Here is a 24,411-nt window from a genome sequence, read left to right as displayed (position 1 = left end):
CTAAAACTGGATAACTTCATGTAAAAAAAATGAAATCAGAACACTTCTTAACATAATACACAATAATAAACTCAAAATGGATTAAATACCTGAATGTAAAGCTGGACACTCTAAAACTCTTTGAGGAAAACAGGCAAAACACTGTTTGACAAAAGTCACAGCAAGAATTTTTGACCGTCCCCAGTTGATGGAAATAAAAACAAAAATAAACAAATGGAACCTAATTAAATTTCAGTTTTTGCACAACAATGGAAACCATAAATAAGATGAAAAGACAAAAACTCAAAATGGGAGAAAATGTTTGAAAATGAAGCGCCTGATAAGGGATTAATCTCCAAAATACACAAAGATCTCATGCAACTCAATATCAAAAAACAAACAACTCTATTAAAAGGGAAGAAAAACTAAATATATATTTTTCCAAAGAAGGCATACAAATGGCCAACACACATATGAAAGGATGCTCAATGGCACCGATTATTAGAGAAATGCAAATCAAAACTACAATGAGTTCTCACCTCATACTAGTCAGAATGGCCGTCACTTAAAAATCTACAAAAAAAATTAAGTGTTGGGGAGGATGTGGTGAGAATGTAAACTGATGCAGCCACCATGGAGAATAGTGCACTGGTTCCATAAAAATCTGAAAATAGAACTACCATAGTAATCCTACTCTTGGGCCTATACCCAGAGAAAACCGTAATTCTGAAAGACACAGGCACTCTAATGTTCTTCGGAGAAGGCAATGGCATCCCACTCCAGTACTCTTGTCTGGAAAATCCCATGAATGGAGGAGCCTGGTTAGCTACAGTTCGTGGGGTCGCTAAGAGTCGGACACAACTGAGCGACTTCACTTTCACTTTTCACTTTCATGAATTGGAGAAGGAAATGGCAACCCACTCCAGGGTTCTTGCCTGGAGAATCCCAGGGATGGGGGAGCCTGGTGGGCTGCCGTCTATGGGGTCGCACAGAGTCAGACACAACTGAAGCGACATAGGAGCAGCAGCCAATGTTCTTGCAGAACTATTTACAATATCCAGGACATGGAAGCCCATCAAAAGAAGAATGAATAAACAAGATGTGGTACATATTTACAATGGAATATTATTCAGCCATAAAAAGGAATGGGCTTGTGCCATTTTCAGACATGGATGGAACAGAAACTGTCACAGAGGGTGAAGTATGTCAGAAGAGAAACATAAATATCATATAATATTGCTTATGAGTGTAATCTAGAAAAATAATACAGATAAACTTATTTGCAAAGCTGAAATTGAGATACAGACATGGAAAACAAACATACAGATACCAAGGGGGGAAGGGATGGTGGGATGAATTGGGAAATTCAGACTGACATATCTATATTAAGTGGAAAGGAAATTTTAAAATAATAAATAAATGAAGAGGGGATATATGTATATACATACCCAATTCATTTTACTGTATAGCAGAAAGTAACTTGATGTTGTAAAGCAACTACTCCAATTAAAATTAAATTTAAAAAAAAAAACCAGTGCCATAAATTTCATGCCCTCACTGCTTTGGCTTTCAGGTAGTAGATACTATATTCTAATATGGATAAGACAGAAGTTCTCTCTCTGACCTGAGTGCAGTTTAACTATATCACAGGTCCCCATGCTGGAATTATACCATAATTACTATTCACATAACATTCAGCATTCTTAGGAAGCCCGGTTCAGATAGAGAAAGGGGATTCACACGTTTTTGTTGCAAGTGCAGGGAATATAATTCCCCACTTGAGAATGAATGTTTTTCAAGTATGTCTCTCCAGAATACTAGCGTCTAAGACAAAGCCATTCCATCAAAGGACATAATTTATTCCTGGGAGGGAAAATAGAAACTACAAGACAAGGTTCTTGAATATTAAGAAATTCTTTAGTGGAATTTCTTTAAATATCCATGCATTGCAGGTTAAAATGTCTTCTTTGACTATTTCTTTAAAAATATTGATTTATTTATTTTAATTGGAGGTTACTTTACAATATTGTATTGGTTTTTGCCATACATCAATATGAATCTGCCACAGAATCCGTATACACGTGTTCCCCATCCTGAACCCCCCTCCCACCTCCCTCCCCGTACCATCACTCTGGGTCGTCTCAGTGTGCCAGCCCCAAGCATCCAGTATCATGCATCAAACCTGGACTGGCAATTCATTTCATATATGATATTGTACATGTTTCAATGCAGAATTTAGAAAGATGGTAATGATAACCCTGTATGTGAGACAGCAAAAGAGACACAGATGTATAGAACAGTCTTTCTTTGACTGTTTACATCTACAGAGAGAGATTCACCACAGGTGGAATGATCCATTTGAATGTTTTCAGCACACATACTACCTCCTGCCTATGGGTCCAGAGTCATCTATGGAAGATTATTTCTCCACACCGTTCCAAATAAGCCCATTCTAAATGCAAGTCCAGGGTTTTCTGTAAAAACTTTTTGAGGCTTTGGGCTAGAAGAAAATATTTAGACTTACAAAAAAGACACTTTTCAACTGTTGATTTGCTATGAAATTATCTAAATATCTTTATATAACTCCAGGAGTTGTTGATGGACTGGGAAGCCTGGTGTGCTGCAGTCCATGGGGTTGCAAAGAGTCAGACACAACTAAGTGACTGAACTGAACTATCTAAATACTGCAAGTTACTTATCTCAAGAGGAAGTCAACTTGATGATGGGATTATAATGAACACTCTAAATTATCAGCAAGTTCTTCTAATACTAAAAGATAAGATTTTCAATAGTGCTGATGACTATAAAAGATTGTCAGTTTTCATACAGAGTTAGCATTATGTTTCCACTTTTGTCAAATATACTAATAGAGCACTTTACCTCTACCTCTCTCTTCAAGAAGTAGTTGGTAAATATACATAGACTAATTTGAAAAATGAAAATTTGGGGGTTCATAGAAATTAAGACATTTATAAAATCCAGCTCCCTAACACCACATACCTTTCTTTCATCATAAGATACTTTCTTTAGCAACTGAAACTGATTAGGAGAATCAAAAACATGTAAATACAAAACATATTTTCACACACAAAAATATATAATGTGAATATTAAATGATAGAAATCATAACCTGTTTATTTGAAACCCAAACCTGAAGAACTTTTCTTGAGATCAACTGCTGTGAACATTATGGATCTCTGTGGCTTCTTTGGGGCTTCCCTGATGGCTCATAAGGTAAATAATCCACCTGCAATGTGGCAGACCTGGGTTCGATCCCTGGGTTGGGAAGATCCCCTGGAAGAGGGCATGGCAACCCACTCATTCCAGTATTCTGCCTGGAGAATCCTGCAGAAGAGCCTTGCACACTACTGTCCACAGGGTCACAAAGTGTTGAGCACAACTGAGTAAAAAGTAAAACTGAAGATGATTCTTCCTTAGTTTGTTGCATGGTTAGATGTTTCTCTGTATTATTGCTCAGAATGTCAGTTGTTCCTGCTCCTGGGTGAATAAACAGTCATAAAAATAAATGAAGTTCCTTTGTCTGTCCTCAGCAGTGTGGGGGATATTTTTCCTCAGTCAGTTCTCATTATAGCCAGTGAGGTGGATACCATGCTCACTTTATTTTAGACAAAACAAGGATGTGAAGTACCAAGAAACACATCCTAGATACAAGAAGTTGAAAGTGGGGAAAAGCAAGATTCTTATCTGGCCTTTCTGATTCACAAAACAACACACTTCAGCATTGAGACTGTCATTTTTCATATTTTGCAGAAGAGTCTTTCGGATTATGCTTTGGATGGGAAGTAGAGAGAGAAGAAATGAGGTGAGGGAATACAGAGATAAAATGTATCTACCACAAGAGCAACACCACATAGTTACTAACATTTGAGGATTTAAATATTAGGCTGTGTGTGTGCATGTGTGTATGTATGGGTACTTGTATATCTGTTGATGAATTTGCTTCCTATATACTTGCCCCTGAAATTTTATTAAAGCAATTAGTCAATATGGTCATATGAAATTTAGTTCACTAGTTAAATTTTGTTTATTATGGCATAATAATACAGAGCATGGGTTAAGAATGTGGAAGAAAAAGATCTAATCATGGTTAAATCTTTATTATCTGCTTGATCTTGGGCAAGATCCTTAAGTCCTTTATGCTTCTATTTCTCAATGTATAAATGAGCATAAAATTAAAGTAATAACTGTCTAAGAAGTTTGTTATAAGAATCAAACACTCAATGTCTTCAAAAACTGAAAGCACAGTAAGTGTTCAGTAAGGTTCAATTACTATTATCATCATCATGATTTTCTGAAATTGCTTCCCAATTTTGTTTTTCATTTCCCAGTGAAATAATATCACCCATACAGGTTTCCACCAAACCATGAGCATAGCAATCTATCATTAAAATTACATTAGCTCTTATAAAGCTGTTGGGTTTAGGCAACACGCTTTATCAACTCTATTTCAGTAGCTCCTGTATTCTTTCATTATTTTCCCATCAGCAATATCTTGGCTTCCCCAGTGGTTCAGTGGTCAAGAATCCACCTGCCATGCAGGAGACAAGGGTTAAAACCCTGGGTCAGGAAAATTCAATGGAGGAGGGCATGGCAACCCACTCCAGTATTCTTGCCTGGAGAATCCCATGGACAAAGAAAACTGGCAGGCTATGGTCCATAGGGTCACAAAGAGTCATATAACTGAAGCATCTAAGTGCATGCGTGCACACACACACACACACACACACACACACAGCAATAACTTATTACACTTTATGTCAACACTTATAAATAGTATGGTACTGTTGTTCCTTTCTCTGGTTTCTATCTCCAAACAGAATCTCAGCCCACTTCATTCAGTCACATGAACATCTTCTCTAAAGTTATGTTGGTGATTTCCACTTTTTCAGTCCCTCTTTGGTTTTATAGTCATATTATCAATTATCATTCCTGATTTCCACTTTCCTAAAAATAAAAGGGAAATCCCTTAGCTTTGCATGCATAGCTTTAGACATATTTTCTAACTCTCTTTTCAGTCTCCCACTATGTGTAAGATCTACTGTTTCACCTTATGCTCAGAGTCATCTTACATAATAAGTGTCTATATCTATACCATAAAAATCCCATTACCCAGGAAAGACTTTGAGTAATCTTCAGTTTTTCTAGCTCAAAAAAAATCATAAGCATTCAGAACTCAATAGAATTTAGGCATTTACTGTTTATAACATTTACAGACAATGAATTCAAGGTTGAGCTAATGAAATGTGACTTTTTCAATTAACATGAATTAATCTTAACCTGAGATACATGGAGAATAGAAGCAATGTGACAGTTTGTTCTACTGGGGCTCTCACAGAATCCAACGATGCAGAAAATGATATTTGTTGTGTTTTTGATTGTCTATCTTGTCTCTATTGTGGGAAATGTGCTCACTATGATCACCATCAAAGCCAGTTTGTTATCGGAGTCCCCCAGGCACTATTTCCTGGCTCATCTCTCATTCATTGATGCCTGATATTCCCGTGTAAATAACCCTAAAGCGATCGTAGATTCACTCTATGTAAAGAAAACAAGCCCTTTCAATGAATGTATGATGCATATCTTTGGGGAACATTTATCTGCAGGTGCTGACATCATTCTGCTTACTGCGATGGCATATGACCACTATGTGGCCATCTCTAAGCCTTTGCATTATACTACTGTCATGAACTGGCAGGTTTGTGACCTTTTAATAGGAGTGTCATGGGTGGGAGGCTTTCTGCATGCAACCATACAGATTCTCTTCATCATCAAATTACCCTTCTGTGGCCCTACTGTCATAGATCACTTTATGTGTGATCTGAACCCTTCGCTTGATCTTGCCTGCACTGATACCCACACTCTAGTGCTCTTTGTTGCTGCCAACAGTGGGTTCATCTCTCTGCTAAACTTTCTCCTCTTGATTGGTTGCTATGCAGTCATTCTGCACTCCTTAAAAACCCTGAGTTTGTAAGCTCAGCAAAAAGCTCTCTCCGCCTGTGTCTCCCACATCACAGTAGTCGTATTTTTCTTTTTACCCTGCATATTTGAATACCTGAGACCAGCAACTAGTTTACCTATTGATAAAGCAATTGCCGTATTCTACACTATGATAAAGACCATGTTAACTCCCTTAATCTATACTTTGAGAAATGACCAGATGAAAAATGTCATTAGGAAATTGTGTAGTAGGAAAGTGACTTCAGGTGATCAATAAGATGTGTAGAAACCCAACATCCATTCAACTGATGCAAAGATCAAAAGGATATGGTTTGTAACTTAGGCTAAGAATATCTATGAGATTTAAAAAAAAAGCACCTGCAAGTCATACATTCTGCAAGGTGAAGAGAAGAAACTGATTCAGGTAAAGAGAGACAAACCTAACCTGGGATTAATGTTTGCATATCTGGAAAGTTCTGCCAAACTAGATTCTAGTTTTACTGGTTTCATTATTGTATATGGATTCATAAGCTTTCGTCACAATAAAAATAATATTATATTAATATTCAGCTGCAATCTCTACAACAATATAAAGAGGTAGACACTGCTATTTTACAGGTGTGTAAGCAAATAGAAAGGACTATATTCCAAAACAGAAATATAATGAAAAACCTGTACCCGGAATCTAACTGACCTCTCAGACCCTGTTTTCTTTCTTTCTTTTTTTTTTTTCCTCCAGATCATGTTCTTAACTGCTGTAATCTATGGCCATGCAATAATGATAGAAAGGTGGAATGATTATACCAGTTACCATTTATTGAGACAGGGACTGTGAGTGACTATATATCTATCTTTCTGTCTATATACATATATATGCTATTTTTATATAAATTGGCACATATACCTTAGCTATATATACAATAGTATATAGCTAGATAGATATGCACACACCATTTTACTATGTATGGTGGTGGTTTAGTCTCTAAGTCATGTCCAACTTTTGCAGTCTCATGAACTGTAGCCCATCAGGCTCCACTGTCCATGGGATTCTTCAGGCAAGAATACTGGAGTGAATTGCCATTTCCTTCTCCAGGGTATCTTCCCCACCCAGGGATGAACCCACGTCTCTTGAATTGTCAGGCAGATTCTTTACCACTGAGCCACCTGAGAAGCCTATATGTGTTCATTAAATATAACTAAATTCTATTTTTTTAAAATACTCTACAAATTTGTGCACATCATTGTTGGTGGTAATTGACAACAACACTATGGTATGAAACTAATTTAGAATAAAAAACCATTTAAACTCTAAAGGTAAATGACAAGTCTTGCTGGGGTCCAGCCCCAGTGAATCCAGGAAATTCAAAGCAGGGACGGCGTCAGTGAGGAAAAAATTATTTACTTAGAGGAATAAAGAGAGATTAGGAAAGAATAGTGTAGTAGGAAAATTTAGTAGAGAAAAGAGGTTGAATAACTTGGTTTACACAGGAGACCAATAAAGTTCCAAGACAAGGAACTTGCACCATCTACGTAGGCCACCGGCACCCACTTGAATAGTGGAGGGTGCCCCGCCTTGGGCTCCCTCTTGCATGGGTCTTAGAAGCCAGGGCAAATAAGTAGAGTCAGAAAGCCTCTGCACTCCAGATGGGAATTCAGCCTGAAAATGAAAAAAGGTGACACGGGGGAGCCAAGCATTGGTGCCAGACCCACAACTTTATTTTCAAAAGCAGCTTATATACCCCAAGTTGTACATAAAGAAATAATGGAATATGCAGAGTTATGCAGGGGCAGCAGTCCTGACCCTTATTGAGACCAGGCTTTCTTTTTGCATACCTTCCAGTATACAAAAGATCTGAGGTGGTTTTACATCATCTTCTGGTCAGGGAGCCTGTTAATATTTTTATGGCTCTTTTCCTAGATAAATGTCTATTAACCAGAAAATTCTTTTTCCCTTGAAGTGTTTTTTCTTTAATCTGCATCACCCTCAATGTACTAAATAAAGTTACATTCCTGTAGAACAAAGGTGCAGCAGGTTATAACAAAGAAAGTACTTAACTCAAAGATCTAATGTTACTAATACCAGGGCTACTACCTGTTTTTCCTACATGCCAACTATATCAACAAATAAAAGATATGAAAATTTGGCAGCAAGTATTGGCTCAACAAATGAAACCCGTAATCAGTCCTATTCTAATGATTTTGACTCCTCAGAAGCCCCTACATTCCTAGGATGTTTAAGCTTCCTGTGCCTCTCGTGATCAGGAGGCCACAAACAATCACATGCACAGCTGTAAGAGTCCAGCAGGCAGGCTAGAAAGCCATCAGAGGGGTTTTTGGATTGAAACACTCTTATTATGCCCAGGAGACTTATTATCTAAAAGCTCTAAATTGACTTTTTCCAGAAAAAAGGTGGTGAGGGGATAGCCCCCTGTTAATGTTAGAAGAGTAGGTGAAAAGCAAAATGCAGTAAGGCAGGCAGACTCTGGTTTGGGGGTAGATGCACGAGCAGATCCAGTGAGGCTCCCTTAAGGCCCGGCTCGCCTTTGCCTGTCGGGCCCCTTAACCTCATGACCTTTGCCATGGGTGGGACTCTTCGTGCTGCCTCCTGGCAAAGTATTACATTATTTATAAATTTTCTTTGAACGTTAAGTATCATTCTCCATTGTTCATATCACAAACTTAGGCTCAGAAAGCCATCAGTAAGAGTGGTGATTTCAATTAAAAAAAAAAAACTTTTTAATGTCAGATATTTTCTCATGCCATTTCTCTCACTCTTCTTCTCCTGGGACCCCTGTAATGTGAATATTAGCATGCTTGATATTGTCTCAGAGGACTCTTAAACTGTCCTCATCTCTTTTCATTCTTTTTTGCTTGTTTGTTTTCTGTTTGGCTGCAGTGATTTCTACCTCTCTTTCTTCTGACCCACTGATTATTATTTTGTCTCATTCAGTCTAGTCTTTATGCTTTTAGTTTATTTTTCATTTCCATTATTACATTCTTTAATTCTGCTTGGCTGGTCTTTATATTTTATCATTGTTTGTTAAAAATTTATGATTTCTCACTCTGTACGTTCGTTTTCCTCCCAAGTTCTTTATGTTTACTGTCGTTACTCTGATCTCTTTCGTCGGTGGGTTTCCTATTTCCACATCATTTTGTTGTACTTCTGAGGTTTTAACTTGTGCTTTTGTCGGAAACACATTCCTCCATCTTGTCTAAATTTCTATTTATATTTTTATGTATATAGTAGGTTAGTGAGGATTCTCAACCTTGGAGAAGTGGTCCTCTGTAGAAAATGCTCTATGTGTCCCAGCAGTGGACTCTCATCTCATTACCCAAGGGCTAGAAGCCAGTGGTCTCAGGACTGTTAGACTGTAGCTTCCTTGCCTCTGGTGTCTTCCTCCTGGTGGGTGAGTCTGGTCTAGAGGTTCCTGGGCATTTCCTGGTAGGGGGAGCAGGTGCCTGATGACTGGTGGGTTGAAGTAGGACTTGGACCTCTGATGGGCGAGGACTATGTCTAGAGAGCAAGTCTAGAGGTGGATGTGGGCTCATGAAGTCTCTAGACAGCTTGTCTGCTGTGTCTTCCACTCAGTTTGTTGTTCGGCCTGGCGTGTCCCAGGAATGGAGGCTATAGGCTGTTGGGTGGGGCCAGGTCTTGGTGCTGAGATGTCATTTATGATAGGTTCCAATTTGTTCTGCAATTACTCATGATTTTGGTGTTTTTGTGAGAGGAGGTGAATTTTTGAGGATCCTTTTACTCCCATCTGGGCAGCTCTCCTCAAATAAATATGATTGATAGAAGTATAATATATGGAAGTCTAGAAGTGCCAGACAAAAGAGATATTTAGGGATGGTGTAGAGAGAGGGTGTGAAACTTCTATGCCCTTTCCAGGTGCAATGATCCAAGCACCTCCATGAGTTCATCAACCCAGAAGATCACTACACAAACACTGCAGTAATCACTATTGCCATCAAAATCTCATTTGATCCTAGACTTTGGGCTAGTCCTCCAAATTTATCAATTCTAACCCCTGTCCCCTTGTCAAAGTTTATTTTGCAATAAATTTAGTGAAACGAAATGAGTTTTCTTGTTCTCATTTATTTTAATTTCTAGGAAATTACAAAGTTCAGTGTTTACATGTCATGCTTGAGAAGGGAGATGTGTGTGTGTGTGTGTGTGTGTGTGTGTGTGTGTGTGTGTGTGTGTGTGTATGAATGGAAATTTCATGATTCCCACATAAAACTAATTTTATCTACACCTCCATAACACCAGCTTGAACACACATAAACACACACACCACTATACAAGGGTTTAAGATTATTTGGATTCCAGAGGAATGAATGAATGAAGGTAGCAGTTATAAAAGAAAATAAAACAAACTAATAGCTTGTTGGAAATGTGAAGTAAGTTAATGGAATAGGTTATACAGAAGTTAAACATGAAAAAAAAAACTTAGAAGGTTTTATGTGGCTCAAAGTTTTTCAGTCGCTAAGTCGTGTCCAACTCTTTGCCACCCTATGGACTGCAGCACACTGGGCTTCCCTGTCCTTTACTATATCCCTGAGTTTCTTCAAACTCATGTCCACTGGGACTTCCCAGGGGTCACTAGTGGTAAAGAACTTGCTTGCCAATGGAGGAGACAAAAGAGACGTGGGTTCAATCCCTGGGTCGTAAAGATCCCTGGAGAAGGAAATGGTAACCCACTTCAATATTCTTGACTGGAGAATCCCATGGGCAGAATCCCATGACAGGCTATAGTCCATAGGGTAGCAAAGATCTGAACACAACTGAAACGACTTAGCATGCACACAGGCAGGCATGTCTGTCCATTGAGTCGGTGATGCCATCCAACTGTCTCATCCTCTGTCACTCAAAGTACTTGTAGTCAGACTAAAACTGAAAACATTACATGATTCTTTTAATTTTCTGAGATACAGTATCCATCCAATTATACCTTTGCAGTTAGCATCCAAATTCAAAAGTGACTCACTTAGATGAGAAACCATGGAAATCCTAAGCATCACTCCATCTTAAGACACAGAGCACCTGGAGTGCTCCCAGTGCTTCTTGTTCTCACCCCTCTATCACACAAAATGGCACAAAACTACACCTGTGCATTTAAAAGTGTCCATATTATAAACACAAGGATTAGAAAAGTAAACAAATCTTTGACACTGTTCTGCTAAGAAATACAATAAGAAAAGTTTTAAACCACTTCTATATGTCTTCTAAGCCAGTAATAAATACCTCTAATCCACTTCATCCTTTATTTCAAATATCTGCAACTTGGATTAATACTCAGGAAACATTAGGGACTGATCCAGTGTTCATGAACTGCACTTACATTAGCTTCAAGATGGGTGGCAGATGATAACAACTAATAAAAGAATCTCTGGACTCAGACTGAATTAATCTAAATCCTAGCTCTATGACTTTACAGCCCTGTAACTTCAGGAAAGAAAGATGAAATCCTAGGTCTCAATGTTTGTTTGTAAAATGGGACTGAAAATAATCTTTATGTTATTCACTTGTTATGAGGGTCATCAAGATGACACACATAATGAACTTTAATTAAACAAAATCATATAATATGTGCTATCTGTTTTCATCATAAAATGGATTTTAAAAAATAAGTATAGAAATTTCTATCTTTTAATTAATTAATGTTCACTGTGCATGTTTACCAAATATTTTATTCAGATAATGCAATTTATCATTATAAAGGAAGGTAAAATTTAACAGAAATTAGAACTGAATTATTGTTTTAACAGGATTAAATAGAAACCTAAGTGAAAATAATTGTTAGTCACTCAGTTGTGTCTGACTTTTTGTGGCCCCATGAGTTCCTCTGTTCATGGAATTGTTCAGGCAAGAATACTGGAGTGGGTATCCATTCCCTTCTCCAGGGGATCTTCCCAAGATTGAACCCAAGTCTTTTGAATGGCAGGCACATTCTTTACAACCTGAACCAGCAGGAAACCCCAGAGAGAAACCTAGAGAGTGAAAGTGAAATTCGTGCAGTCATGTGCAACTCTTTGTGACTCCACGGACTATACAAGCAATGGAATTCTCCAGTCGAAAATACTGGATTGGGTAGCCAATACTGGATTCTCCAGGGGATCTTCCCAACCCAGGGATCGAACCCAGGTCTCCTACATTGCAAGCAGATACTTTACCAGCTGAACCACAAGGGAAGCCCAAGAATACTGGAGTGGGTAGCCTATCCCTTCTCCAGCAAATCTTTCTGACCCAGGAATTAAAGCAGTGTCACCTGCATTGCAGGTAGATTCCTTACCAACCGAGCTAGCAGGGAAGCTCAGATAGAGAAAGATAGAAGATTTTAGGGAACAGGCTCTAGGCTCTTTATGTTTTGTGTAATTAGCTTTAAATATAATTTATATGTGAAATCTAAGAAAAACAGCAACAAGAGCAAAAGGAAAATAAAACTCATAAAAGCAGAAAGTAAAAAAGCAGTTGCCCAGGGTTGTGGGTGGGGAGAATAGAGAGAGATTGCTGCTGCTGCTGCTGCTGCTGCTGCTGCTGCTGCTGCTAAATCACTTCAGTCGTGTCTGACTCTGTGAGATACCATAGACGGCAGCCTACCAGGCTCCCCAGTCCCTGGGATTCTCCAAGCAAAAACACTGGAGTGGGTTGCCATTTCCTTCTCCAATAAATGAAAGTGAAAAGTGAAAGTGAAGTCGCTTAGTTGTGTCCAACTCTTAGTGACCCCATGGACTGCAGCCTACCAGGCTCCTCTGTCCATGGGATTTTCCAGGCAAGAGTACTGGAGTGGGGTGTCACTGCCTTCTCCTAGTGAGAGATTAGTAAAAGCACATCTATTTTCATCTATAAGATGTATAAGGTCTGAAGAATTAAGTAAAATATGGTGATTATAGTTTTAAACATGATGGTTGTAATGCATAAAAATATTTGCATGAAGAATAAGAAGCAGCTTAGAAATAACTAATTGTAAGAAAAGAACGAAGCTTCAAGAAAGTCTGAACACAACAGCAAAATTTTTTGCAGTTGGAAGAAAATAAATATCTTTATCAAAGTATATCATGTCCTGCCTATTCTTAAGATTTAGGTGTAGTTCTGGTGAATGAAGTTAAATCATAATACATGCTATAAATTTACCATATAAATTGTAATGAAAGTTAAGGAATTTGGGGAACATAAAATGCTAACAATACTTGAGAAGCCAATCAGAAAGAACTTGTGCATGTGGAGTAGGGTGTTATTGGCTGACCCTGGGGATATTCTGTGCATGGAGCCAGGATACTGGGGAGAGGAAACAGGGGCTTCCAAGTGTCTTCCTTCCCTCTAAGAAAAAAGTGAAGTCAAAGAACTTTCTTGCTTTCCAGGCTTTCAGGCTAATACACAGTTAACTACAGAGAGAAAACTACCATTTCCATTCAAGAGCCTGAATACAGCCTCTAACAAGTCACATGGCCCAACATCTCTGGGCAAGGAGCTTCAATTTTCTATAACCCTAAAAGCAAAAGCAGCTACTAGAACCACATATGGTGGTTCAGACAGTAAAAGTGTCTGACTACAATGCGGGAGACCTAGCTTCAATCCCTGGGTCTGGAAGATCCCCTGGAGAAGGAAATGGCAACCCACTCCAATACTCTTGCCTGGAAAATCCCATGGATGGAGAAGCCTGGTAGGCTACAGTCCATGAGGTCACAAAGAGTCAGACACGACTGAGCGACGTCACTACTACACTTCAGAACCACGTATAGAATACAAAGTCAATACAACATAAACAAGTCTCACTGATGTAAGATCTTGGCTTTCTGGTCACCATAACATACCTGCCACAGTACACTCCTTCAGGACCATTTGCATGTGAAAACATTCTTGGTACTATTAGTCTAACATATGAACTGGAGAGAAATATGGAGCCCCCAAATCTAAGAAATATTCTCTATCCTCTGACATATTCATCTGCTAGTCCTGTTTTCCCTGTGGCTGACCCCTTTTCAAATTATAGCTTTCTTTTATAGTAAAGGTACCATCAGTTCAGTTCAGTTGCTCAGTCGTGTCTGGCTCTGTGACCCCATGGGCTGCAGCACACCAGGCTTCTCTGTCCTTCACTAACTCCCAGAGCTTGCTCAAACTCATGTCCATTGAGTTGGTGATGCTATAACCTGTACAATAAGTTCTCTGAAGTAAAGTAAAATTGTTCTGTGTATTTTCATGTGAAGCATTCATCTAATAGGTGTTTAATAAATTCAAAATGTTTTGTGAAACTGATAATTTAGGTAAGAGAAAGAAATATTACTTTGAAATGATGATTACTTTGTACAGTATTATTCATAATAACTACAATGGAGAAAAACTGTGTTGACCCTTGCTTAATAAAAAAATCAATTTGTGCACATATAAACAGTAGAATATTATTCATCTGTGAGAAAGAAGAAAACTTGCCATTTGTAACAACATGAGTAGACATTGAGGGCATTATGCTAAATAAAATAGGTCAGAAAGAAAAAGGAAAATGCTCCTTGCAGGACATTTTTCCCTGTCCCAAGTATCTGTAAGATAGCTACAGTAAGTCCCCTACATGCAAATGAGTTCCATTCTGTGTATTTTTAAGTCTAACTTTGTTCATAAGGTCAACAAGTTAGCTGAGGTACCCAACTAACACAATCAGCTATATGGTACTATAGTGTAATAGGTTTAATATACTTTTTGCACAAATAACACATAAAACACACACACCACCACAACAACAAAGAACTTTTAATCTTACAGTACCTTGAAAAGTACAGTAGGACAGTATGTCAGCTGGCACACAGGAGCTGGTATCTAGTGAAGAGGCAAGAAGAGTTACTGTTTGGAGGAGGGAGATAGTACAACCGAAGGATCATTAGCAATTGCAGATGGAAGACAAGCTGCAATTTCACTCATGCTTTACATAACTGGACATACAAACACACTCTCACATCTTTGAAAGGTCTCGACTTGACGGTTTGTATGTAGAGGGCTTACTGTATTTGGTCCAGACCAAGCTGTCCTCAATATTCGGTCCTGTCCAAAACCATTTGCCATGGACCAAATTGTTCATGGACATTTTTGATAGAACCAAATTTCAAGGATCTTTTAGTGTGGGCCAGATGTCTTATGTTCAGTTTGGACAGGACCAAATGTCTGGTAACCCCAATACCTGAATGTATCACTTATATGTGTTATTAGGGGGAAAAAAAATAAACTCATATATGCATAAGTTAAAGAAGTGGTTATCAGTGGATGATGTAAGAAACAGGGAGAAGTTGGTAAAAGATGTTAAAATTTCAGCTATAATATGAATAAGGTCTAAGGATTTAACATAAACGGCACCCCACTCCAGTACTCTTGCCTGGAAAATCCCATGGACAGAGGAGCCTGGTAGGCTGCAGTCCATGAGGTCATGAAGAGTCGGACATGACTGAGTGACTTCGCTTTCACTTTTCACTTGCATGCATTGGAGAAGGAAATGGCAACCCACTCCAGAATTCTTGCCTGGAGAATCCCAGGGACTGGGGAGCCTGGTGGGCTGCCGTCTATGGGGTCGCACAGAGTCGGACATGACTGAAACGACTTAGCAGCAGCAGCAGCAGCATGGTAAATTTTGCTGAGAGCAAAACTTAAATGTTCTCACCAAATAAAAAGAGAGAGAAATATATAAGATGATGGATATGTAATTAGTTAGATAGGAGGATATTTTCCCAATAAACTAACAAACCTTTAGAAATCTCTAGGTGTTGTGAAACCATAAACATAGTTCTCTCTCTGCTGTTGAAGAAAACATTAGAATAGTCTAGAAGTGTCCAAACTAACCCTCTCAGAGGATGTCTAGAAATAGCTACAAGGATGAAGAAAATGGTGAGGGATAAGAAGATGGTGACTGAATTTGAATTCACATAGAACTCCACCACTCGCAGCTAGTTTTAGCCTCCAATTTTTCCTTTGGATTTCTTCCAAGACTTCTAAAATTTCTTCTAGTCTGGTACTGTATGGCAATCAGGGCCTTCAAAACTGTGCCTTGTAAAATTAGTGTTCATTAGTTGTTGAAGGAATTCTTCTAATGAATTTTTATAATAGTGGATTTTTAAGTTAAACAAATTACTATATAAATGGATAGAATTTCATTTACAAACATTAATGTGTTTTAAGCATCCTGTTTTTAGATTTGCATGCCATGCATCTATTTGGCAGGTGTTTTCAAAGATATTAAGCATAGTGCTACAGCCTGGTGAGTGAATTCTAGAAAGAATATCCAATGAATAGATAACTAATATCAGTTAAATATTTATTTGGTGGACTTAGTATATAATATTGTCATATTTTTGCCAATAAAATCTTGTAGACTCTTGAGAAAATAAATAATAATGAAACTTTTTTTGGTCTTTTGTTTTCTTGTGACAGAAGATGGGATTTCCTCTCTATGTCTCTAGAGTTTTTGTCATTGACTGTGACACAAGACAGATTAACAGGAGAAAAAAAAAAAAACGTACAAATTTTAATTCATGCCTAAGGAAGTGTTAGAAATGAGACCTAACAAGTGGCCATAGAAGGCAGAGAGAAAGAAGTAATGCATTTGTGATACTTCCTTACTGCATAAAAATCCAACTATCTCATCCTCTGTCATCCCCTTCTCCTCCTGTCTTCAATATTTTCCAACATCAGGGTCTTTCTGACATTACTTACATTCTTTTTAATGCATGATTGTTAATGACACAAGTAAAATTCCAAGATGTATAAAAATTGTGTGCATAGTCGAATAAGAAGATAGTCATTGAATTTAATTCAATAAGTGTTTATTAACCTCTTAATTTTCATGGGTGCATTGCTAAAAAAGAGACATATGCAAAAATAAAGATATAACATATAAGCTTCTGTCTTAGTCAAACTGGAAAAACACAGTTCATAAGAAGAAAAACTAGGATGGAGTATAGAACTATTTGAAATAGAGTGAATACACAGTTGATAGCAACAAAAAGCAGGACAAGAATTAGAAATACTTCTGGTCTATTGATAGATCTACAACATCTTTTGAATATGAAAATGAGTGTGAATTATATGTAAGATAAGGACATTAAAACAGAAGGGTGAAGGCATTATAACTAGAGATACAGAAATAAAGTCCTATGAATGAAATTTAGTGTATGTTTGGAGAACAGAGAGAGGTCCAAACAAACTGGGTGAAAGTATCCAAGCAAAGGGAACTATCGGAAGAAAAAGTAGGTAAGACAGAGAATGCCAGCCATGAGTCCCTGTTATGCCATATGCCCTGCTAAAACTTCACATGTGTTAGCTGAAGGAATATTACTTCTTTGTGGAGTGCAAATAATACTCATTTCATAGATATTTGAAGAGAGAGGATGTATATAATTAAAGCAAATTGCTAAGACTCAGAGACAGTAGTCACCCAGGTCTACCTGTGTGCGTGCATGCTAAGTCACTTCTGTCATGTCCAACACTTTGCAACCCTATAGACTGAGTTGGCCAGGCTCCTCTGTCCATGGGATTCTTCAGGCAAGAATACTGGAGTGGGTTGCCTTGTTCCCTTTAGGGGATCTTCCCAAGCAGAGATTGAACCCAAGTCTCTGGCAGCTCCCACACTGCAAGCGGATTTTTTTTTTTTTAATGTCTGAGCCATGGGGGAAACCCAGGCCTACCTGACCCCAAGCCTATTAATGGAACAGTGCACTTTATATTGCTGTAATGACTTTTTATTTATTTTTTAATTGTAGGATGATTGCTTTGCAATGTTTAATTGGCTTCTGCCATACATCAACATGAATCATCCATGCTGTTGTTGTAGTTGTTGTTCAGTCGATAAGTATTTTCTCATTCTTTGTGACCCATGGAGTGCAGCATGCCAAGTTTCCCTGTCCTTTACTATGTCCTGGAGTTTGCTCAAATTCATGGGCACTGAGTCCATGATGCCATTCAGCCATCTCATCATCTGTCGCCCCATTCTCCTCCTACCTTCAATCTTTCCCAGTATCAGGGTCTTTTCCAATGAGTCAGCTCTTCTTATCAGGTGGCTAAAGTGATGAAACTTCATCTTCAGCATTAGTCCTTCCAATGAATATCCAGGGTTGAGTTCTAAGATTGACTGGTTTGACCTTCTTGCTGTCCATGGGACTCTCAAGAGTCCTCTCAGTTCAAAAGCATCAATTCTTCAGTGCTCATTTTTCTTTATGATTCAACTCTCACATCTGTACATGACTACTGGAAAAAGCATAGCCTTAACTATATGGTCCTTTGTTGGCATAATGATGTGTCTCTTTTCTAATGTGCTGTCTATGTTTGTCTTTTAATTTCATAGCTTCAGTCACAATTCACCTGACTTTGGAGCCCAAGAAAGTAAAATCTGTCACTTTCCAATTTCCTCCCATCTATTTGCCATGAAGTGATGGGACTGGATGCCACAATCTACATTTTTTGATTGTTGAATTATGAGCCAGCTTTTTCACTCTTCTCTTTTACCCTCATAAGAGGCTCTTTGGTTCCTCTTTGCTTTCTGCCATTAGGGTGGTGCATATCTGAGTTTATTAATATTTCTCCTGGCAAACTTAATTCCATCTTGTGATTCATCCATCTTGGCATTTCACATGATGTACTCTGTTAAATAAACAGGGTGACAATACACAGCCTTAACATACTCCATTTCCCAATTTTGAACCAGTCTATTGTTCCATGTCTGATTCCAACTATTAGTTCTTGTCCTGAATACAGGTTTCTTAGGAGACAAGTAAAGTGGTCTGGTAGTCCCATTTCTTTGAGAAATTTTAACAGTTTTTTTTAATCCACACAGTCTAAGGCTTTAACATAGTTAATGAAGCTTAGATTTTTTTTTTAATTGGCCATTCTGTTTCTTCAAAGGTATTCTTGTCACAGTAGTATATTTAATGGTCATCTGATTTAAATCTGCCCATTCCTGTCCATTTTAGTTCACTGATTCCTAAAATGTTGATGCTCACTCTTGCCATCTCCTGTTTGACCACGTTCAATTTACCTTGATTCACGGACCGAATATTCCAGGTTCCTATGCAGTACTGTTCTTTACAGTATCAATCTTTACTTTTGCCACCAGATGCATCCATAACTTGGTGTATACATATGTACCTTCCCTCTTGAATCTCCCCTTGCCCCGCCACCCCTTCCTGCCCCTCTAGCTTGTCACAGAGACTGGGTTGAACTCCCTACATTAAATAGAAAATTCCCACTGCCTACCTGTTTTACTCATGGGAATGCTTATGTTTCAGTGATACTCTCCCAACTCATCCCACCCTCTCCTTCCTGTGCTGTGTCCGCTTGTCTATTCTCTATGTCTGTGTCTATATCAGTGCTCTGCAAGTAGTTTCATCAGCACCATGTTTCTAGATTCTGTATATGTGTGTTAATATATGATATCTGCTTTCTCTTTTTGACTTATTTCACTCTGCATAACAGACTCAAGGTTCATTTGCCCCACTAGACCAAAATTTGTTCTTTTTTTTAATCTGTGAGTAATATTCCATTGCATATATGTACCACAATTTTTTTTATCCATTCATCTGCCAATGGACATCTAAGTTGATTTCATATCCTGGCTACTGTAACTAGTGCTGCAATGAACACTGGGGTACATGTGTCTTTTAAAATTATGGTTTTCTCAGGATATATCCCCAGAAGTGGGGTTGCTAAGTCATATATTAGCTTTACTCTTGGAATTTTAAGAAATCTCCTGCCGGGGTCCAGCCCCAGTGGATCCAGGGTGATCCGAAGGTGGGGGGATGGAGTCGGCGTCTTTGGAAAAATACATATTTAATTACAGATATAGAGAGAGATTAGAAACGGATAGTGTAGTAGGAAGATTAGTGGAGAAAAAGAGGCTGAATAACTTGGATTACATGGAATAGCATCCATGCTTCAGATGGGAATTCAGCTAGAAAAACGGGAGCAAGAAAGAAGCGACATGGGGGAATCAGTCTTTCTGGAAACTGATCCGATTTCTTTATTTTTGGGTTTGCTTATATACCTTTTGTTACACATAGGGATGAATACAGAGTCACGCGGGGGTCAGCAGTCCTGACCTTTATCAAAATCAGGTGCTTCACATAAATGTATAAAAAAGATCTTAGGAATATTACATCATCTTCTGGCCATGAGTGAGACCTGCTGATATTTTATGATCCTTTCTTTCAGATAACCAAAAAACTTATTTCTTCCAAGGGTGTTTTTTCTTAAACCAGGCACTGCCCTCCAAATAAAGTTACATTCCTACAGGGTGAGGGTGTAGTGAGTTACAATCTAGAAAGGAATCTATTTAACCCAAGGTTAACATGATTAATCTTATAGGTTAATACTTATTTCTCCTATATGCTTAAAGGTTAATACTTATTTCTCCTATATGTTAGTTATATTCATTATAAGGGTAGGGAACATGGAGATTTCGCAGCAAACATCAGCCCAACAAATGAAAATCCTTTCACCAATGCTCCTCTTAAGATATATTTAGTCTTAAGATATGATAAAGTTACATTTTCACATAGGAAGGACACTGATTTATAACAAAGTACAGTGATCTATTACAAAAGAGAAAATCCATTAACTCAAAAAGTCTAGTGTTGCTAACATCAAAAACTACTATATTTCCTTTTCTATATTCCAAATACATTGATTAATATATTCCCAGGTGCCTAAGGATATGGAGGCCTGGTGGCAATCATTGACTTAACAAGAAGAAAAAGCCCTATGCTAATTGAGACTCTCAAAATACTCCAAAACTCTCTGTGCTGTTTATGGTTAAGAGGTAGTAAACAATCATGTGCATAGTGGCAGGAGTATGGATAATCCTGTCACACAAGCTAGTCTGTCAGCAGAGAGGTTTGACCTGAGACATCCTTGTCCCACCCAGGGGAGGGAATTAGCAGCAATTATTGACACAACAAACGAAAAACCCTTCACCAATATAATTCCTAACCAACCCACTATACTAATAATTTCTAACTCCCCCCAAAAATTTGCCTTTAGTAAGTCTAAAACTTCTCATGCCTCTCAGGTTGGGAGGCTGTAAACAATCACATGTGGCCAGACAAATCTATACAGGTGAGCTAGATAACCTTCAGAGGAGTCTGTAAGCTGAAACACTCTTGTCACACCCAAGAATTTTTATTGCCTTGGAGCTGCACGTTTACTCCTTCTCCGAGAGAAATGGTTATGGGGGAGAGCCCCTCGTAAAGTCAGAGGTGTAGGTGAGAGCATAAAACAGACTCTGGTTTTGGGGTAGATGCTTGGGAACAGGGGGTTTCCTGAGGCTTGATCACGCCTTTGCGTATGCCAAGCCTCCTTCCTTATGACCCTTGCCATGTGCAGAGTTCCTCACGCTGGCCCCCGGCAATCCTCCCACTCTTCTCCACAGTGGCTTAGCAATTTACATTCCCACCAGTAGTTCAAGAGGGTACCCATTTCTCCACATTCTCTCCAGCATCCATTGCTTGTAGATTTTTTGATGATGGCCGTTCTGACTGGTGTGAGGTGATATCACATTGCAATTTGGGTGTCCATTTATCTAATAATAAGCAATGTTTTCTTCCATTCTGAGTAAGCTCAAACATGGACAAATTTGAGAAAATATTTGATTTTTAAAAGTGAGGAAGTTGGATTCTATTTCAAGTGAAATGGAGTTCCAGTCAATTTTTGGAGAAGGCTGTGATATGATCAGAGATGTGCTTCAGAAGGATATTTCTGCATACCTCAAACTCATGTGATTGCACTCAGAATTAGTTGGACCCTTTAAAGTGCAGATTTCAGTATAAATAACAGTGACTAGCATCTTTGGTCCAACTTCTCCAAAAGTTTATATAGTTTTTCTATTTATTTAAATTAATAAATATCCTGTGGACACTGACCAGAAGGGCAATGACTCTCACCTTACTCACTTTAATTCTGAATGTACTACTTTAGACCATACCTTCATCATGGCGATTTTCATCTCCATGTTTCTCAGGGTGTAGATGAGAAGGTTCAGCATGGGGGCAGTCACAGTGTAAAGCACAGACATTTCCTTATCCTTATTTTCACTACTTGCAGGCAGAACATAAATGTAGATACAAGGAACAAAGAACAAAGCTACAACCATTATGTGAGAACTACAGGTTGAGAGAGCTTTTTTTTTTTTTTTTTGCCTGGCAGAGGAGTATGATCTAAGATTATATAATATGATTATAAAAGAAACTAATAGGACAAGAAAAACAAGGACCACCACCATCCCAGAATTTGCAATCATTAAGATATTAACAACATGAATATCTTCACACACTAGCTTCAAAGGTGGCTTCACATCACATAGGTGATTCACATCACATGGGTGATTTACATCACATAGGTGACCTAATCTATGTGATTAGGACCACAGAAAGGTAAACTGAGTACTACCAGCAGCAGAGCAATAGAATGCCAAAAACCCACATCCCAGGCCAGGATGATCAACATGTCACACCTCTGTCTGTTCATAATGATCATGTAGTGCAGGGGCTTGACAATGGCAGCATAGCTGTCAAAAGCCATGGACACTAAGATGAATATTTCCACACCCGCCAGCAAGTGGACAGTGAAGAGCTGGGTCATACAGTTTTTTATAGGAAATGTTTATTTGTGCTGCAGCTAAGTCCCTGAGCCTGGGGACCACCGTGGAGGTGTAGCTGACATCCATGAGGGAGAGGTGACAGAGGAAGTGGTACATCGGTTGTTGCATTAGATGGCTGCAGTGATGTTGAGCAAGATGATAAAATTCCCCATTAAGACAGTCAGGTAACAGAGTAGGAACAAGAAAAATAGCAGTAGCTCTACTTGTTTATTACACCACAGTCCCATGAAAACAAATTCTGTGACATTGTCCTGATTTTCCATGAGGTTGAGGTGAGTTCAGAACACACAACAGAAATTCACTTCATCTGAAATGATGCAGAACATAATATATCTTTAATAGCACTTTCTAAGTTTTGGAGTATATATACAGGAATACAAATTGGTTTATACAGGATTTATTCCAGATACAATCTTGTAAATCCTTTTAGATTAATGGTGTCATTATATTTAAAGAGGTGTTTAGTAAAAGCCTGTCTTATGCCTGAAACTTTTGTAAACATTTCAAACGCGTTTAACTCATGCTTAATTATTACTAATAGTTATTACTCTGATACTTATTTTACATATGGATAAACCAAAAAATGGGGGATCAATTAATTCTACAGGCTTGCCTCGTGGCTCAGATGGTAAAGAATCTGCATACAATGCGGGAGACCTGGGTTCGATTCCTGGGTTGAGAAGATCCCCTGGAGGAGGACATGGCAATCCACTCCAGTATTCTTGCCTGGAGAATCCCATGGACTGAGGAGCCTGGTGGGCTATAGTCCATGGAGTTGCAAAGAGTCGGACATGACCGAGTGGCTAAACACAGCACAGCACAGTTAATTCTACAAAATCATTAAGATAATTAAATACCAACCTAATACAGGAACCTGTATTTGATGTCATTTTCCATGCTTGAAACAACTATGCTACCTCATCTACTGACCAAATAAATGTACTACCAGGTCTTTCCCACCTCCAAAAAGAATATGGGGTTTTATGCCATCTATGCCATTTTCTCGGAGAAGGCAATGGCACCCCACTCCAGTACTCTTGCCTGGAAAATCCCATGGATGGAGGAGCCTGGTAAGCTACAGTCCATGGGGTCGCTAGGAGTCGGACACGACTGAGCGACTTCACTTTCACGCATTGGAGAAGGAAATGGCAACCCACTCCTGTATTCTTGCCTGGAGAATCCCAGGGACGGGGGAGCCTGGTTGGCTGCCGTCTATGGGGTCACACAGAGTCAGACACGACTGAAGCGACTTAGCAGCAGCAGCAGCATGCCATTTTCTACCTGTAAAACTTTAGGTAAGTCCCTTCCCTCCTCTATGGTTCATATAATTTTTTGTATAAAATCTAAATTATAGGTGAAAATTACAAATACCCATTGGAAGCAAACATTTATTTTTGAAATAGAAACAAAAAAAGATTCTTAATTATGGCAGACATAGTCTTAATTATTTTTTAACAGTTTCAATGACTCCCTTCTTTGCACCATGAACATACAGAAAATGAACTTGAGGCAAAATTAGTGGGTGTCTAAATATAGGAAGAGAAGCTATTATTACATAAAGTGTTCTCCTTTATTAATCATTCTAAATAATAGTAGAGGTCACTGTTGTAACAAAAACACTTTGGAAACGTGGTTGTTATCTTTAGACATATTGAAGAACTCAACGTGATTAATAGATGATCTGCTTATTGAAATACACATTTTGAATACTGCCACCACTTTGATGCAATACAACTAGGAGCAGATGGTGAACATAGTGGAACCATCATCTTTTACCCATAATCAGATGTCTTCCAGCGAAAATATATTTTACCTAAAGGACTCTTAATTTCAATACATTATTTTAATG

The 24,411-nt window shown here is 38.4% G+C and overlaps 2 pseudogenes; one reads left to right on the top strand and one right to left on the bottom strand.

Annotated features, from left to right (window-relative positions):
- Nucleotides 1–5,283: 5,283 nt before the first annotated feature.
- LOC128043319 (olfactory receptor 4C46-like) lies at nt 5,284–6,214 on the top strand (annotated as a pseudogene).
- Nucleotides 6,215–21,851: 15,637 nt separating this feature from the next.
- Nucleotides 21,852–22,825, bottom strand: LOC128043877 (olfactory receptor 4P4-like; annotated as a pseudogene).
- Between the last annotated feature and the right edge of the window lie 1,586 nt (nt 22,826–24,411).

This window comes from Budorcas taxicolor, chromosome 2 (assembly GCF_023091745.1).
Source record: "Budorcas taxicolor isolate Tak-1 chromosome 2, Takin1.1, whole genome shotgun sequence".
NCBI classification, from domain to species: Eukaryota; Metazoa; Chordata; class Mammalia; order Artiodactyla; family Bovidae; genus Budorcas; species Budorcas taxicolor.
Note: the sequence above shows the minus strand (reverse complement) of the source record. Positions and strands in the feature narration are given on the sequence as shown.